The following is an 18,018-nucleotide window of genomic DNA, read 5'->3' as shown; positions in this document are numbered from 1 at the left end:
ACAAATACTTACCATTGTGTATTGCATATAGTATTCAGTACAGTAACATGCTGTACAGGTTTGTGACCTGGGAGTAACAGGCTATACCATATAGTCTATGTGTGTAGTAGCCTATACCATCTAGTTTTAAGTATACTCTATGATGTTTGTACAATAACAAATCACTGAATGACACATTTCTCTGAATATATTCTCATTATTAAGTGATGCACAACTGTACAGATATATATACAGTCATGTATATATAACAAATATATATAATCAAATATGTCATTGCTATCATTATTTTGAGCAAACTGTTATCTGTTAGATCTATTAAGAATAAGAAAAATAAGTTTTTATTTTACTTTCACTTCTTCAATGCTCTTCTTTTCCTTAGATCTGAGTTGCTGACCTATATTATTTGTGGTGAAAATATTTAAAATCTACTCTGTATTAGTCTGTTTTCATGCTGCTGGTTAAGACATTCCTGAGACTGGGAAGAAAAATAGATTTAATGGACTTAGTTCCATGTGGCTGGGGAGGCCTCAATCATGGTGGAAGGCAAGGAAGAGCAAGTCACATCTTACGTGGATGGTAGCAGGCAAAAAGAGATAACTTGTGCAGGGAAACTCCCCCTTTTAAAACCATCAGATCTCATGAACTTACTAACTATCATGAGAACAGCACAGGAAAGACCTGCCCCCGTGATTCAATCACCTCCCACTGGATCCCTTCCACAACACATGGGAATTGTGGGAGTTACAACTCAAGATGAGATTTTGGTGGGGACATACCAAACCATATTATACTATTTTAGCAATTTTGAAATATATGGTGTATTATTATTTATTATAGTCACCATTCTGTGCAATCTACCACTAAAGCTTATTCCTTTTCTCCAACTGAAACCTCGTACCCTTTGACCATCTCCCCTTTTCCTTCTTATCCCTCCCTCAGGCTCTAGTGACCATGATTCTACTCTCTACTTCTATGAGGCCAGCTTTCCATATTCCATGTATAAGTGAGATCAGATGGTATTTTTCTTGGGCCTGGTTTACTTCACTTAGCATAATGCCCTCCAGATTCATCCATGTTGTCTCAAAATAATAGGATTCTCCACCTTTTTAAAAGCTGAATGTTATTCCATTATATGTGTGTATATGTATGTGTGTATATAATATATATACACTACATATATGTTGTATTAGTCCATTCTTGCATTGCTGTAAAGAACTACCTGAAACTGGATAATATATAAAGAAAAGAGGTTTAATTGACTCACAGTTCCGTAGGCTGTACAGAAGCATGGCTGCGGAGGTCTCAGGAAACTTATAATCGTGGTGGAAGGCAAAGGGGAAGCAGGCATGTCTTCACATGGCACAGCAGGAGAGAGAGAGAGAATGGGTAAGTGTTACACACTTTTAAACAACCAGATATCATGAGGACTTAGCTACTGTGAGAACAGCAAGGGGAAGCCTGTTCCCATGATCCAATCACCTCATACCAGGCCCCTTCTCCAACATTAAGGATTACAATTAGACATGAGATTTGGGTGGGGACACAGAGCCAAAACAAATTATATATATATAATATATATTATATATATATTATATATAATATATATTATATATATATTATATATAATATATATATAATATATATTATATATATAACTTTTTTGTTTATTTGTCTAATAATAGACATCTAGGTTGCTTCCATATTTCAGCTATTGTGAATAATGCTGCAATAAACATGGGAGTGCAGGTATCTCTTCAGCATACAGATTTCAGTTTTTTGGGATATATACCCCGAAGTTGGATTACAGGATCATAGGAAAATTCTATTTTTGCTTTTCTAAGGAACCTCCATAATATTTTCCATAATGGCTTTATTAATTTACATTCCTACCAACCATGTACATGGGTTTTCTTTTCTCCATGCTCATGCAGTTGCTCATGCAGATTAGAGTTGCTATCTCTCATCATTTTTTTAAAAAGTGTAACAGACTATCAGGCATGAGGTGATATTTCATTGTGGATTTAACTTGCATTTCCCTGATGATCAGTGATAATAAGTATGTATTTTTTATGTATCTATTGGCCATTTGTATGTCTTCTTTTGAGAAGTGTCTATTTAGGTCCTTTGCCATTTTCTTATTTTTTTATTTGTTTTCTTGTTGTTGAGTTGTTTGAGTTTCTTATATATGTTAGATACTAGCCTCTTATCAGATCGATGGTTTGCAAATATTTTCTTCAAATCTGCAAATTGTCTCTTCACTCTATTAGTTGTTTCTTCTGCTTTTTAGTTTGATGCATTTCCATTTGTTTTGTTTTTTTGTTTGTTTTTTATTTTGTTGCTTCAGCTTTTGGGTTCATATCTAAGAAATCTTTGGCCAGACCAATATTGTTAAGTATTTCCTGTGTGTTTTCTTCAAATAGCTTTACAGTTTTAGTTAACAATTCTTGCAAGGCAGGTTTACTGACCACAAAGTTTCTCAATATTTTTTCGAGACAATCTTTATTTATCCTTCTCCTTTGAAGAATAAATAAAAGCTATCTAAGGTGATAGCTTTATTCTCTCAACACTGTGTTCACTCCACTCTCTTCTTGCTTGCATGGTTTCTGAGGAAATATTAGATGTAATTCTTACCTTTATTTCTCCGTAGATACGGTAGTTGCTCTCCTCCCCTGAGTTGCTTCAAAATTTTATCTTTATCTGCGATTTTCTGTAGTATAAAGATGATATGCCTAGGCAGTTTTTTGTTGTTGTTGTTGTTGTTGATGTTTTATTTTTTGACATTTATTTTGCTTAGTGTTCTGTGAACTTCCTAAATCTGTGATTAATTTGGAGAAACTCTCACTCATTATTGTTTCAATTATTTTTTCTGTTTCTTTCTCTCTTTATTGTCCTTCTGGGATTCACGTTACATAAACATTATAACTTTTGTAGTTAGATGTTCTGTTCTGTTGTTGTTGTTGTCGTTGTTACTGTTGTTGTTGTTTTGGTATTCATTCTCTTTTTCAATTTTGGATGTTTCAACTGATATGTCCTGAAACTCAGAGATTATTTTCTCAGCTGTCTAGTCCCCTAGTAAGCCTACCAAAGTCATGATTTCTATTACAGTGTTTTTACCTCTAGCATTTCTACTTGATTCCTTCTTAGGACTTTCATCTCCCTGTTTACATTGTCCATCTCTTCTTGTATGCTGTCTACTTTATTAAATTTCTTAACACATTAATTATAGTTTTTTTTCAAATTCCAAATTTGATCATTTCAATATACATGCCATGTCTGGTTCTGATGCTTGCACTACCTCTTCAAATTGTCTTTTTTGCATTTTTGTATATTCTGTAATTTCTGTGTTTTGTTTTGTTTGTTTGTTTTGATAGGCATATCATACCATGTAAAAGGAACTGCTGTACATAGGCCTTGAGTAATGTGGTGGTGAAATTGTGAGGGGAAGGGAAATGTTCTATAGTTCTATAATTAGGTCTCAGTCTTTACCAGGCCTAGGACTCTGGTCTGTGAAATTCAGAATACTTTCTCATTTTTTTCCCCTTAAGTGGGACAGAATGGCTAAAGCAGGCTGGAGTGTTGGGCATTTCCTTTCCCCCAGGCTAGGTGGGCACTGATAATACCTGACAAATTAGGCTCCACTTAACTAGTTTCTTCTGAGGGAGAACCTTGTTAGGAAGAGCAGCATACTCTGGCATATTTCACAATGGTTCCTTTTCCTTACTGGAAAAAAAGAGGATTTTTTTCGCCAATATTTACTGTGAAAACCTGACTGAGCTCCTTCCTGGTGGTATCATTCACAAAAGGGTGGCTTCCCCCTATGACTGGGTCCCCCTGGAAATTTTAACTCTTAGATTTGTCTCTCCACACTGAGCTTTCAGAAATTCATCAGTTACAGTTCAGGTTTTCCTACCCTGACACTGCTTCCCGTGGCCACTTCCCCTCCTGAGTCTCTGCTCCTTGCATTTGCCTGTCTGTCTCTCCAGTCTTGGGGACAGCAGTTTGCCCTGTGTCCTCACTCTATAATGGATCTAGAATTGTTTATTTTTCAGTCTGTTCACCTTTCAACTTGTTGCTAGGATTGAGTAGTGCAACCTTCCTACATGTGGAATCAGGAACCTGATGTCAAATTTCATTTAACTTTACTTACTTGTAGTAGCAGTTATGTTCTTTGCTTGCTTTTCTCCCACCCAGGAAAAAAGCAATATTAGTCCCATTTTATATATTCGATTCCGCCCTACTTCTGTCACTTAAAACTGACAAACTTCCATATTGTTTCTCTGTTTTGACACCCTCTCCTTCCTCAACCCACCCCCATTTGTATCTTCCTCTTTAACTTATATGTTAGAAGAAATATATTTATTATTTTTCCTTTTAAATAAATAATTGTTTATACCTCTTGCTATGTTTTTAAAACTAATGGTTGAGTGATTATTATTTTTATAATCTTAAAAAATGAATTCACTAGCTATTTACCTGTGAAACTACTCACTTGTTTTGCTCCAAAAAAAGACACTTCCTCTTTAGACGTTAATAGTAGAAAAGATATTTCTTTCTTTTTTTATTATTATTATTATACTTTAAGTTTTAGGGTACATGTGCACAATGTGCAGGTTAGTTACATATTGTATACATGTGCCATGCTGGTTTGCTGCACCCATTAACTCATCATTTAGCATTAGGTATATCTCCTAAAGCTATCCCTCCCTGCTCCCCCCACCCCACAACAGTCCCCAGAGTGTGATGTTCCCCTTCCTGTGTCCATGTGTTCTCATTGTTCAATTCCCACCTATGAGTGAGAATATGCGGTGTTTGGTTTTTTGTTCTTGCGATAGTTTACTGAGAATGATGATTTCCAATTTCATCCATGTATTTATTTCTTCTTTTCTTGTAAATAGCACTTTAACCAAAAGAATCATGTTTACAAACACACCCTCATGTATTTTGTAAGCAAGCTTCACATCCTAGTTTTAAGACAGAAACTCACTTCCATACATAGAGTAGATAATTGCCTAGAACCAGGTTTTTATTATCTATCATCATCCTTATTAAAGCAGACGAAGGGTTTTCCTATCTTCTGTGTGTGCTAAGTATCATCTGACAGAGTCAGGAAATAGATCTGAATTCCCAGAATTGCCATGTGAAGGGCAGACAGAGGACTCCGTTCCCACGTCTGCTGCCATCCCCTTTCATCCTGGCTGTGGCCTTCTTTTGGCGGTTTGCCATCACAGAGGGTCAGAAGCTACAGTCAGCTTCTGAGTGTAATGTCTGTGCTCTGTTTACGACATTTCACTCACCATAACAAATGGGACTTGGTCAACCTCACTGTATTCTGACCATTCCTGGTGGGTTTCATCATTTAATTCTTTGACCAAAAGTACATTCCTGAATATATGTCTGTCAGGATACTCCTGCTGAAATGCTGAAAATTTAATCCTAAGTTAGGTAGATGCTAGAAATGGAACTTTAAAAATAAAGTAACAAAATGCATTTTAGGATGTTAAATTCTAATTTTTCCCCTTTCAGATGAATCATTGACTTGTCAGTCTATTAGCAGTGTATCATGCCTCTCAGATTGCTCTGGGTCTCTTCAACAATTAAATTCTCAGTCCATACTCTGCTAATGTCAATATTCCTTTTTTCTTCTGTGTATCACCATCTCTCTTCCTGTATTAGACTCTATTTAAGAAAAGTATTCCATCTTAATTGACTGCCATCACCCTTGCGTAAACCTTCTCTGTCTTTCCCCTTCCTTCACCTTATGAAATATGTCTTTTAAAAATTCATCTATTCAATACATATTAACTGGTTATCTCATTTCTTTTGTTTTTCAAGTAGAGTACTTCAAGTTGTTGTTATTGTTATTTAATAATTACCTTTTGCTCACATAACTGAAAAGTACCAAGAATAGCCTCATGTGTGGGTGTACCTAGGGTGTGGGAGAGAGGTTTACAATGATCTTATCTCCTTTCTCTAGCTTCATCTCTCTTTGTCTGTCTCTCTCTTTCTATCATTTCATGTGATTACAGGCCCTGCTTCTTTTGGAGTATTAGCCTCAGTGTCTTATTTAAAATGTTTTATTTTTCCATGCAATGGGGAGAAAATAGCCATAAGATGTTCATCTTGGGTGTCCTTAGAGCTTTGACTCTAGAATAAAAAAACATCTTTCTCCATGCTATCTAAATAATAGGGCTTAGTCTTATACCCATCACTAGGTTTAAAGGGTCCAAGAACAGACACAACAGAATCACATAAAATGAGTCCTATGTGGCTCCTAAAAGAAATAATTTTAGAAAACACACTACAAATGGGCTCATAATATTAAACCCTGGCATAAAGAGGTAAAAGACATACCTGTTAAGGAATGTGTATCTGTGGAGGAAGCAGACAAAAACAATTCTAATTTTCTGTGATAATTACTTAATATCCTTATGCTCAGAGTATTCTGGGAGTGCAGATGACTGCAAACCAGAGGAGGGATCACAAAAGGATTCCTGGGGGAACTAAGTCTTGCAGAACGCTTAGGGGTTTGACAAGCAAAGAAAGTTGATGTGGGAATTGCAAATATTTGTAAGAACATGAGAAAAATACTGCAGACAAGAGATCCTGATGTGGTCTAAGATCAGCAAGCAGTTCTGGGTTAAAGGGGAGGGAGCAGAAGAGGGAAGAGAGAGAGAGAAGGATGAAATTGGAGAGGTAGACAAAAGCTAGATCTTCAAGACTAAAATTCACAGCCCTAAAAACAGCATGCTACAGGGAATCATCAAAACCTATAACATAATCATATTTATGTGTTCATAAAAATAAGTCTAGGAACAGTAGAAAGAATGAAACTGGGTGTAGGTAAAAGGAGGGCAGAGAGAGCTTTCAAAGGGCAGCTGTACTGATCTCTACGAGAATTTACAGGGAAAAGGAGTAGCTGTCAGGAGGGGACTTGAAGACAAAACTGGGTGACACATTGGGTAGGTTAGGACAGTACCTACACTGGTGTCTAGGTTTGGAAGGATGATAGAATAGGGGAGGGATGATAGAATGAAATCAAGATGAAAAAGGCTGCATAAGGAATAATATTGACTAGTTACTTACTGTAAGTCTGCTCAACAAGCCTGCTGCCCTTTAAACTACCTTAAGCAACTACCTTAAGCAAATATCATTTGATATTCCATTTTTTCTTCCTCTGAATTTACTGAAATTCAACATCTTTTAGCCTAGAAAAAAACCTGAATTTTACATGATTTAGTCTAAAACTAAGGCCATGGCTAGGTCCAAAAATCAGTGCCACTCAAAATGGTATGATGTGTAGGTGGATGTAATCCTGGATCTGATGGAGAGTTCTGACAGAGAAATCCTGGCAAAGAAACAAGGACACAAAAGAACTGAGCATCTGGCAGAAGAGACCATGCACTTTAAGTTAGTTATAGCCAAAGATGCAGAATGCACTGATGATTTACAAATGCAATTAGAAAATTGTGAAGCCGGTCAGCTTTAAATTGTGGATTTGCATGTCCACTTGTCTATCTTTTATATGCATTTCATTCTTTCTCCTCAAAAACACTTCTTTCTGTTTTAAAGCTTCTCATCTCAAAGCTTCAGGTTTTGGAAGAAAGATTAAGCATGAGATAGCCAACACTAATTCAGTTCTCTTTAATAAATAAAAGTGGTTAAAATAAATAAAGCCAAGAGTTATTGAACTTTTCTTTCTCTCAGTCTTTCTCTTTGATTTTACTCGTGTCTCTCCTCTCCTGCTCTCTCCCAATTTCCCTTTCACTCTTCTTGGTCAAGGTATTTGCTTTCTTTACAGAATAAACAACTGAAGTCCTCATAGACTGACTGCTTGCCTTGACATTCCACAGAAAAGGCAGGCCATTAATCATGAGGTAGAGTCACCTGAACTACTCCTCAAAGATGAGCAAGAGAATAAGGAAGCATTTATAGGATGATAGATCATTGTCACTGATTCCTGTCTATGGGGACAGAGGGCCATACCGTTCACATGAAGTACCATTGCAAAGGAAGCAAGGATGAAATCAGCCAAATCTTCAGCTGATATTCTCTGAGCTACAGCTAAGAAACCTAAGGAAAACCAGTTTCTGAAGCCCCAGTTGTACCCCACCACCCACAAAAAAAAAAAACCTCCTTCCAGCTCCTTGACTATTTGATCCATCTCTGGCCTCTTCATTTCATTAATCCTTAGCTCTTCTCGAGGTGTCCACATACTAGGCCCCTCTCAGTCTTCTCCCTTTTGAATATATCAACTGATCTTCTTGCCCATATCCTTTGGTCAAGGCCAGTTCAAAATGTACTTCCTCCAGACAATCTCCCCAAATTATCTTTACCTTAATAACATCTTTTTCAATTAAGAATACTTTGAGGTAGTATGTGTAAAACTACACCTTTCTATGTGTAACTGTTTGTCTACTGTTCTGCATTATCATTCTAGCTCATTCATTTGGCAGCTATGAGACCAAACACTTGTATATGGGTACAAGCTCTGTGCTAATCACTGGTGATACAGTGTATATTAAATGAGATATGCTCCTGCATCTCAAGGAATTCACAGCTTAGTGGGGATGCACTAAGTAAACTAACAACATTCATCCAGGGAGATACATTCCAGCTGGAAATACATACAAGATACTATGAGAGCTCAGAAGATGTGTGTGAATTTCAGACAGGGGAGTCAAGAGAGGCTTCCTGGAACATATGATGCCTCAATAAGTTTAAAATGGAAAAGAAGTATTAGCTTCTGGGAGGTAAAAGTGAGGCACTCCAGAAGACTTGAAGCAAGACAAGATATTGAGGGAAATTTGAGCAGTTTGGCATGGTTGCAGCAGAAAATGCATGTAGTCAGTGGTGAAAAATAGGCCCAAGAAAATCCAATAGAAGGGCTCTAATTTTTAAATACATAAAAATTTTGAAATACATCACCTAGAGAATTTACTAAGCTATAGATTCCTGGCCAGGTCCAGGAAACTTGGTTCCGTGGGGCTCAGTATCCACGTTTTTAACAAGCTGTCTTTATGAAGCATTGTTCTGGATCTTGAAAAGTATTGAATGCTAAGGCAAAGACTTTAGAAAAGGATTCTGAAGGATTTGAGGAGCCATTGAAGGGTTTTATGTAGGAGAAAGACAAGATCCGTGTGTTCAGCAGAAGTTGACATAGAGGCGACCCAGACTGAAGACTATTTGGAAGGCAATTTCAGCGATCCATTTGCTATACTTATACATGATAAATATTATATCTTACTGCTACTTTTTTATCGCCCAAAGCAGTGTTTCTAAACTACATCATATCATGATGCCCTGGGATGTTGGAAAATAAAAATTGCTGGGCTTCATTTCTTACATATCAGAATCCCTGGGGTGGGTCCCATTGATCTTGCTATTTTCACAAGTTCCTTAAATGAGTCTTATGTACCACGATGTGTCTCTAGAGCATTGCAGAGCGAACTGGGTTGGTACCTTTCAAACCAGCCCTTTAGGTGAACACAATGGGCTCTAATCTGAATGCTTTCCAGCATACAAGCCAGAATTCATAACTTCCGCATCATCCCTGAAGTCTTTGTGTCATAATATTCTGTCACCGGAATAGTATCTACACATAGCAGGTAGTTGCTATCCCCATAGCAGTTAAAAAACAAAAGAAAACAAAATACTCTTCTGCAAACTTTCTAGGCTCATGATAAAAGAACAGCAGCCTCTGAAATTTACATGGAAGTAACCGCATATTAAGATGTATCTTTGAGAAAAGCTGCCAATGCTGCTGTGAAGCTTAAGAAGCTTTTCGCTAAAACGAAATCAGGTAATTCGTTTTGAATTAAAGTTAAGCACTTGGCTTAGTTCTCTTGCATTTTTCTGCTTGTAAATCTCTGACTAAATTCATTAAGCGGGTGTTTAAAACTGGCAGCCATCCTTACACAGGAGGCCATGCGGCAAGCTGGGTGTGGAAGGTGAAATTAGAACAAAAGTTAGAATCTGCTGTTTGGGAAAAGCAGGCTGCTTTTTCTCTTCTCCCCTTCCTCATCCCTCAGCGTGCCCACAACTGGCTGCCAAGACCTTCCTTATTGAATGCTTCATCCCTGAGTCCCAGAGCTAACTTTTTGTTTTTTTCTGTTATAGATAAGTAGGGTAGGACAAATGCATAAATGATAAAAAGGAAGCTCAGCCATTTCCACTGAGAAGGTTAACTGCATGCACAGTTGCAGTTGATCTTACAATCAAAAGCCAGACCGAGTCAGAGTGTTCAGGCCAATGACAGCAGAGAGCCTGGCCACAGCGGCAAGAATCAGAGGTGCTGAGATTCCATCAACTCCAGGCACTAGAGCAAAGACCCTTGTGCTAAAATTAATCTCTTTTCCTTGCTCCCTCCTTTTCTCTATGCTTCCTCTCACCCTTCCTTCCTTCCTTTCTTTCTTACTTCAATATTAATTAAACACCTATCATGTACTACTTAGGCAACTGAACTGTTTAGGCAAAGTGAACTGTTTAGGCCAAAATCCCTGCCCCCTTAGGGAGCTTGCATTCTAGTGGAGAAAACAGATGATATACAAGTAAAACAATTAATGAGCAAAATAATTATAGACTGGGACACATGTTACAAAGTAACAAAACAGAATGTCCTGGTGAAGGATAAGAGAGGGGGCCTTAGGGTGGAGATGGCGAGGAGTACTTTTGAACTCAGACATGCAGCATGACAAGGAGCCAAGAAAGCTTGTGGAAGAGGGTTCCTGGGAGTAGTTAGTGTGAGTGGAGGCTCCTGGCATTATGCTTCCAGGATTTGTGTAGAACTTGTTAGTCTCTTGGAAACAATCCACTTCTATTCTTTTTCATTCCTTTTTTTTTAAAAAAATTACATTTTCTAAGCGTTCTAAGTGGAAAGTTCACAGGGATGTGTAAAGAAATCTCTGGGATGAAGAGATTGCTTTCATCCTTTTTTCTTGAATGTTTAAGACATGAGTAACTGGAGTGCGTAAGGATCAAGCCTCCTTCAAAAACACCAGTAGAAGAACTCGGTGGCAGCAAAGCTGTTCCCTTGCCATAATTACCCTTCTAAGTCCTATACTCAGCACAATCCCTCCTAGGGTTGACTGCCAGAAAGAGGGAGGCAATCTGGTTGTCTGCAGTGATAATACGGGCTCAGTTATTCGAGTCCTTGAAATTTGTTTGACCTGAAGATTAAGGCAATTTAAAGCACAATTTGTTTTTATTCTGGGATGAGGGTGTGGGGGTCCTGAATACTGAATTGTGGCAACTTTGAAATACCAGCTGGACCCTGATAGGACCAAGATTGGTACAACCCTTTGCTGCTCTGATTTGTGCCTGTCACCTCAATGCAAGGTGATGTGAGTTGACACCAATTAGCTGGTGTGCACAAAAGTCATCTCTTTCTTTAGTTAGCAGTAACCATAGAGTGTCATGCACCTCTTCAAACATGACAAGTGAAATACAACTCATTGCCTTCCTTAACGCACATCAAGTCTGACAGGTGGTGATTTACGGGGAGATGCTTGAAAAGCGGAAAATATGATTGGCCACAAACGGAATCAGGGATAATAAAACATCTCTATGTTTGGACCAGATGAAATAACCAGGCAAAATGTAAACGTATTACTGCCCAAAGCATGAACTTGCAAGGTGCCTGTAAACATCCTCTACATCTCAGGGGACTCATTGATGTAGGAAGAGGTACAACGCTTCCCGGATGATTCCCGGGGCTGAACTCTTTCTTGTGCAGAGAAGATTGACACATTGACTGACTTCCAGAGAACATGTAAGTTTATAGCCTTCAGAAGCTTTCAAAAATTGAGAGCATTCTCATGAAGAAGCAACAAACAAAAACCTAAGAGTGACTTTGATGGCCATCGTTTTACAATTTATAAATGTGTGTATTTGTTTGAAATCATGAACTCCAGTGCATAAAAGCCGGAACATGCATCATAACAAACACTATTTTATCATGCCTCTCATTGCCAGAGCTGAACTAAAACTCTGCTTTTCCATGCTCTCTCCCAGCCTAGGAACTAATGGGATCTCCCATTTCCTTAAGATCCCAAGAGTTCTCAACCCAAAATTCTTTTCAATTCATGCCTCCCTATGCAAACTTCTCTTTATGAAATCACATCTTGTAGTTATACTGGTCCTCTTCTTATTTATAATGTGACACCTACCACAAAATTTTATGCAGTTTTAAACAGAATAAATGTATATTAGAAAGACAAAGAAAGATTCCCCAGGAGATATTTTAAGGTAAAGAAAAGCCAGATGTAGAACAATATATATTACATAACCCTGTTTTTTTTTAAAGACTATGTATTTATATACTTATTATGTTAATGGAATATGTTAAAGCCCAATGAGGAAGAATCTTAAGCTTTTTCTTTTGTATACTTCTGAATTTAGAACATTTACAATTAGCATGTATATGCATGTATTGATTATGTAAACATATATAGATATATTTTACTAACAAGAACTCAGGATCTGTAATGGTACCTCGGAAGACCACAAAGAACGCAGCATTTGTTTCTTCATAATACTAGCTAAATGAAGCTATAAGAAACAAAAGGAGAAAAAATGAGTCAAAGGAAAAATAAGAGTAAAAATGGAGCCAACATAATGTTCATAAGACCCCCGCCAAATTCACAAGCTTCCACCAAAATCCCAGAGAACCATAACTCAAGGGAAAAATGATTTACATATCCAAACTGAACAAGTTTATTGAAAAGAAATAGACTAGTCAACGACACGTCTTCCTCAGTCTTTTCCAATATTTACAGAAGGAAGTTTATCCTTTATTCCAACCAGCTTGAGTAATGACATGTTTAACTGGAGTCAGAACAGAGTGACACTCCAACTCTTAAATTCAAACTCAAAAACTCAGTTGATAGAAACGATATTTATGACTCGTTGCCTGAAGGAATGGCAATTCTACCACTTCCTTCAATCAGCATTTCCTAAGCATGTTTTTGGGACATAAATTTCACAACATGTCCAATGAAGAAATAATTATTTGGTCAAGTTTGACAAATGCTACATATTATATTTCTTCCTTTCCACCCCCAGAGATTCAGAACACACACGATATACAAAAACCTCTGAGAACTCATAAAGGAAAGAAAAAGCTTTTAATTTATTAACCTATAATTTTCCAAACCTATTTGATAAAGAGCCGTTTTTATGTAAAATCTTGTGAAACATACTTGAGACACACTATTCCAGCTATTCCCAAGGTACTTCTAGTTTATAATCCCCAAAACACCTAACTCAATCCTGTTGCTTTACCTATTCCACCTGCTACTCTAAAGAACTACAATTACTAAACTGAAAGTCTTCTTGATGCTTTCTACTTCTTTATATCTATGTACTTTGAAACTTGTTATTTTGATCAATGGGGAAATTTTTTTATTTATTTATTTATTTTTTTTGAGACAGAATCTTGCTCAGTCACCCAGGCTGGAGTGCAGTGGCACGATCTCGGCTCACTGCAAGCTCCGCCTCCTGGGTTCACGCCATGCTCCTGCCTCAGCCTCCCGAGTAGCTGAGACTACAGGCGCCCGCCACCACGCCCGGCTAATTTTTTTGTATTTTTAGTAGAGACAGGGTTTCACCATGTTAACCAGGATGGTCTCGATCTCCTGACCTTGTGATGTGCCTACCTCAGCCTCCCAAAATGCTGGGATTATGGGCGTGAGCCACCGCTCCTGGCCTCAATGGGGAAAATTTTTAAATTTTAGCTAGTACTGTAAATAGGCACAACGATGAATTTCTTTCATAGATTTTTTTCGAAGATAATCCTTAAAACAATCCTATAACGTGAGAATTGTTGTTCCTAATTAGTGATGAGAAAAAGGGCCTGAAGGAGTTCAAATAACCTCATTCAAAATAACGGAGTGAGTACATTACAGAGCTTGGAGTCAAACCTAAGTCCCTGGGCAAATGACTTAACCATCATTTAAGCTCTGCATCTAAGATAATCCATGAAGGACAATTCTCTACCAGAAGTAGTTTGACTTGTAAACACTTCTCTATTGTTTGTTTTTATTTTTAATATTTTGTTAACTGTGTGTTGTAAAATGGGTGTGTTTCCCTCTTTCCATGGGTGCCCAAACACCTGCAGCCCAAAGTGTGGTCTAGCGGATGTACAGGAGCTCAAGACATCTCTGTGATGGGCCAATCTTACAAAGGCTCTGTCTGACATTTTTACTCTTATTTTCCTTTGCCTCATTTTGCCTCATATATTTCTCATCAGCTTTAATTCTTTTGATTGTTATGCTGTACAAATATAATGTGGCAAGTTAATAGAAGCATGGTGCATCTCTTACACTTTCTACACATCCCTTCACTGTCATAGACTTTTTCTCTCCAGCTGCATCATCATAAAATATCATCATGAAAATGAGCTGGAATTGAGTTCTAGTAATAAACATACTTTCTTTACTAGAGAGCTTTACTCCTAGTCAATTAGCATACACTGTATCACATGGGAGAAAATTTGTCAAGTGCTCAGTTTGTCATTGACAGATAAGTAAAAGGTACTTAATGTAAATCGCATTTCCAAAACTCATTTCACTTAGCACGGCTCAGGAAGGACCTTGAGACTGCAATCTAAAGTTAGCAATGAGTGAGTAACATGGCAGCACTTTCCATTTATATGGACATCTTTCTCCAGAGAGCACTTTGCAGGTGTCCTATTTACTCCTCCCTGTTACACTCGTTTGGTTGCACCAATGTGTTAGGAGAGCATTGAAACCCGAGCAAACGTTAGTAGCAGCTCCCCAGAGCACACTGCTTACACTGTGTTAAGAGCCCTGGCTCAAACCAAGCTCAAACAAGCATTATTTGCCCTGCATAAGGAAAGGCCCGCATTTCAAAGATGGTTGCTCATGTCAGAAGCTAATCTGGTTCACCTGGGCAGCAGGATAGCACATGACCTCGTGGTCATCTGTTCTAGTTATCAGAATAATGAAACTGAAGATCAGATTTAGGGTACAAATATTCAACTGATATTTAAAATACAGATATACACCAAAAAGAAGACATACAGCACCAAAGCAGTCTTCTGGGCCATGGTAACCTGAGTGAATTATTTCCAGACTTGAATATGTACACACACACATACACACTGTATGAATGTATGTATGCATACATATTTGTGTGTATATATGTATGAAGGCTAGCTTTACAAATCAATCCCAGGAGTGAGGATTCCACACTTCCACTCAAGTACCTGGTAGACTTGTATCACTATTTCCCCATATATGGCCCATTTCCCTGGAGGAAGATTTTATTTTCCTACCACCTTGAAGTCAGGCTTGGCTGTGTCACTTGCCTTGGCCAGTGAAATATGAGGAAACTGATGTGAGATACTTACATATGAAAATGTTAAGAGCCGGTGCATGATTCACCATGTTCTCTTTTTTCCTCTCCATGACAACTGCTCTTTGCAGCCTAAGCTTTAAAATGATGACAATGACAGTGCAGTAGCAGAGCACCCAGCCAGCCCTCTGTGGACATGTATGGTGAGCAAGAAATAAACCTTCGTTGTTTAAAATCACTGAGATTTGGGGATTGTTTGTTATCAGCATTACCTAACTGGCACTTACTGTCACACCACCTTAACATAAACCAGTTACAATCAACTCAAAATGGCCATGCCAAAGCTAAAGGAGCTGTCACTTAAGAAGGTCATACTAGAGAGCCAAAAACAGCTATGCTAAAAATGATCATCACCTAACGAGGTGAGCTTCCATAAAAGGCCATGAGTTGAAGGTAAGATCTCAGGTTTTGCTTCTCCTGTGACATAACGTTTTGCTCAGCTTGAGATGCTAAAACAAATTTCCATAGACCACATGGTTTAAACCACAGGCATTTATTTCTCACGGTTCTGAGGCTAGAAAGTCCAAGGTCAAGGTGCCAGCAGATTTGGTGAGGCCCCTCTTCCTGCTTTGCAGTTGGCCACCTTCTCATTGTATCCTCACATGGCAAAAAGTATAGAGAGGAAGCAACTCTTCTCAGCCTCTCATCATGAAGCCTCCATATTCATTGCCTCACTGAAACCTGATTACCTCCCAAAGATCCCATCTCCAAATCCCATTGTGGATTAGGGTTTTAACGTGAATTTAGGAAGGACTAAAACATTCAGTCTATAGCACATACATTCTAGAAATTTAAAAGTGTTTCATTTTCATTAATACAGTAATATCCTGCCATACATCAAAGAGTGGTGTCCAAAAAATTCAAAGTTGTGAGATGTGTTATTGTATTCTTGCAAGGGTTATCTGGCCTCTGCCTACCTTTATTACCTATATTTACCACCTATAATTATCTGGCCTCTGCCTACCTTTCACGTTCCCCTTCCTTCACTTCATAAGAGAAGAACCTTTGATGTTTTCTGCTTGGGAATGAGCTGTGCAGAAGTTACATGCTAGTGGCCAATTGCATCTGATACTATGTTATCATGAAGGTCATGGGATTTCTTGTTTCCTGAGATACAAACACCGAAGTTTAATCCAGAGTAGGTTGTCTTGATTTGTTTTTCAGTGTTTTCCATTTTCTACTGTTCTGCAATGTTGTTACTGGGTATTGTGTCATCTGAACAATTTAAGAGGCTCTTTGAGTATTCACTATAAAAAAATCCCCTTAACTGGAGTTTAAAGTTTGATACGTTTATAGTGGATTTAATATCTTTATTCTAATAAAATTTAAATGTAGTCCACATCAAGTTACAGAAATAAAAATGACCTGACACCGACTAATTATTTCCACCATCACCAGAAATCATTTTAAAATAGAAGCTGTAATAACAAAAATAATATTGATCATATAATAAAATTATTTGAATATTTTGTACTTACTCATCATTCAACACATACTGATAAACAAAACAAGATGAAGTTTTAGTAACTAACTCAAAGTCACAGAGCTAGCACAAGATTGTGACCTAAAGCTGTTGTCATATCTTAATCTGGCCCTCAGATATCCAGGCAAATTTAAATACTTGCAAACAAAAGAGATGCCATTTCTAAGGCTTCAGAGAGCTTATGATATCTCCTGGTATAATAGTCTCTAAGGAACACCTTTATGAGAAAGAAAAGAAAAGGGAGCATGTTTTGTTCTTTTAATCTATCCATCAGTCTGCAAGTTATTAAGTCCACAAATACGTATCAAACACCGACTATTTGACAGGTGCTAGGCCAGACATTGTGCATACTGTGCTTAACAACAACAGCTAATATCTCAACCCTGTAAAAAGTTAGTCTTGTGAAATAGAAACTAAATGTAAATAAATAAATGGATAATGACAAATGAAATCAACACTGTTTGTGATAAGGGCTGTAAAGGGAGTATACCACGGGCACTTGTGGTTGCGGGAGTTGTGTGGGTGGATGGACAGGGGTGCAGTCACGCTTTAGAGAGGGTAATAGGAAAATCCCCTCTGAAGAGGTGATATATCAACAAAGCATTGTAGGATAAAGAGCCAGCATTGAAGAGCAAAGTAAATCAAAACCTGCAGGAGAAACAGCAAGGCTCTGAAGTGGAAAAGGCTTTGAAAGATTGAACATAGGGGAGGGGGTGTCAGGTGAGCCAGAAAGTCAACCAGGACCACTTTCATATTAAGTGAAAATTAGATGAGTGTTTCTCAACTTGGTAGGAAAACACCCAGGATTGAAAGAATATTCAAAAGAAGTCTTTGACATAGGTAGGAGGAGCTAGTTATGGCCAATGAATCCAATTAGACTATATATGACAGGTGCCTAGGACACAGTCCGGTGCTTAGAAGATGCTTGGTATACACAAGCTATTTTCAGCCTTTCCCTCCCCTTCTAACAAGGCAGATCTCTTTAAATTGTTTGCAGGACATCCTCATCTGGGGCCTGTGCTGGCTACTTCAGCCCTCTGCTGCCCTTCAACTAAAGAGTTCTCAACATAATCCCAAAGACCCCAGAATGCCATCTTTGGATCATTTTGCTATTCTAGCTTGCAAATAATTTAAGCCAAAAGCTTGCATGCATTTGGCCTATA

This window comes from Pan troglodytes, chromosome 8 (genome assembly GCF_028858775.2).
Source record: "Pan troglodytes isolate AG18354 chromosome 8, NHGRI_mPanTro3-v2.0_pri, whole genome shotgun sequence".
NCBI lineage: Eukaryota > Metazoa > Chordata > Mammalia > Primates > Hominidae > Pan > Pan troglodytes.
The sequence above is the reverse complement of the archived record's forward strand: the minus strand, read 5'-3'. Positions refer to the sequence as shown.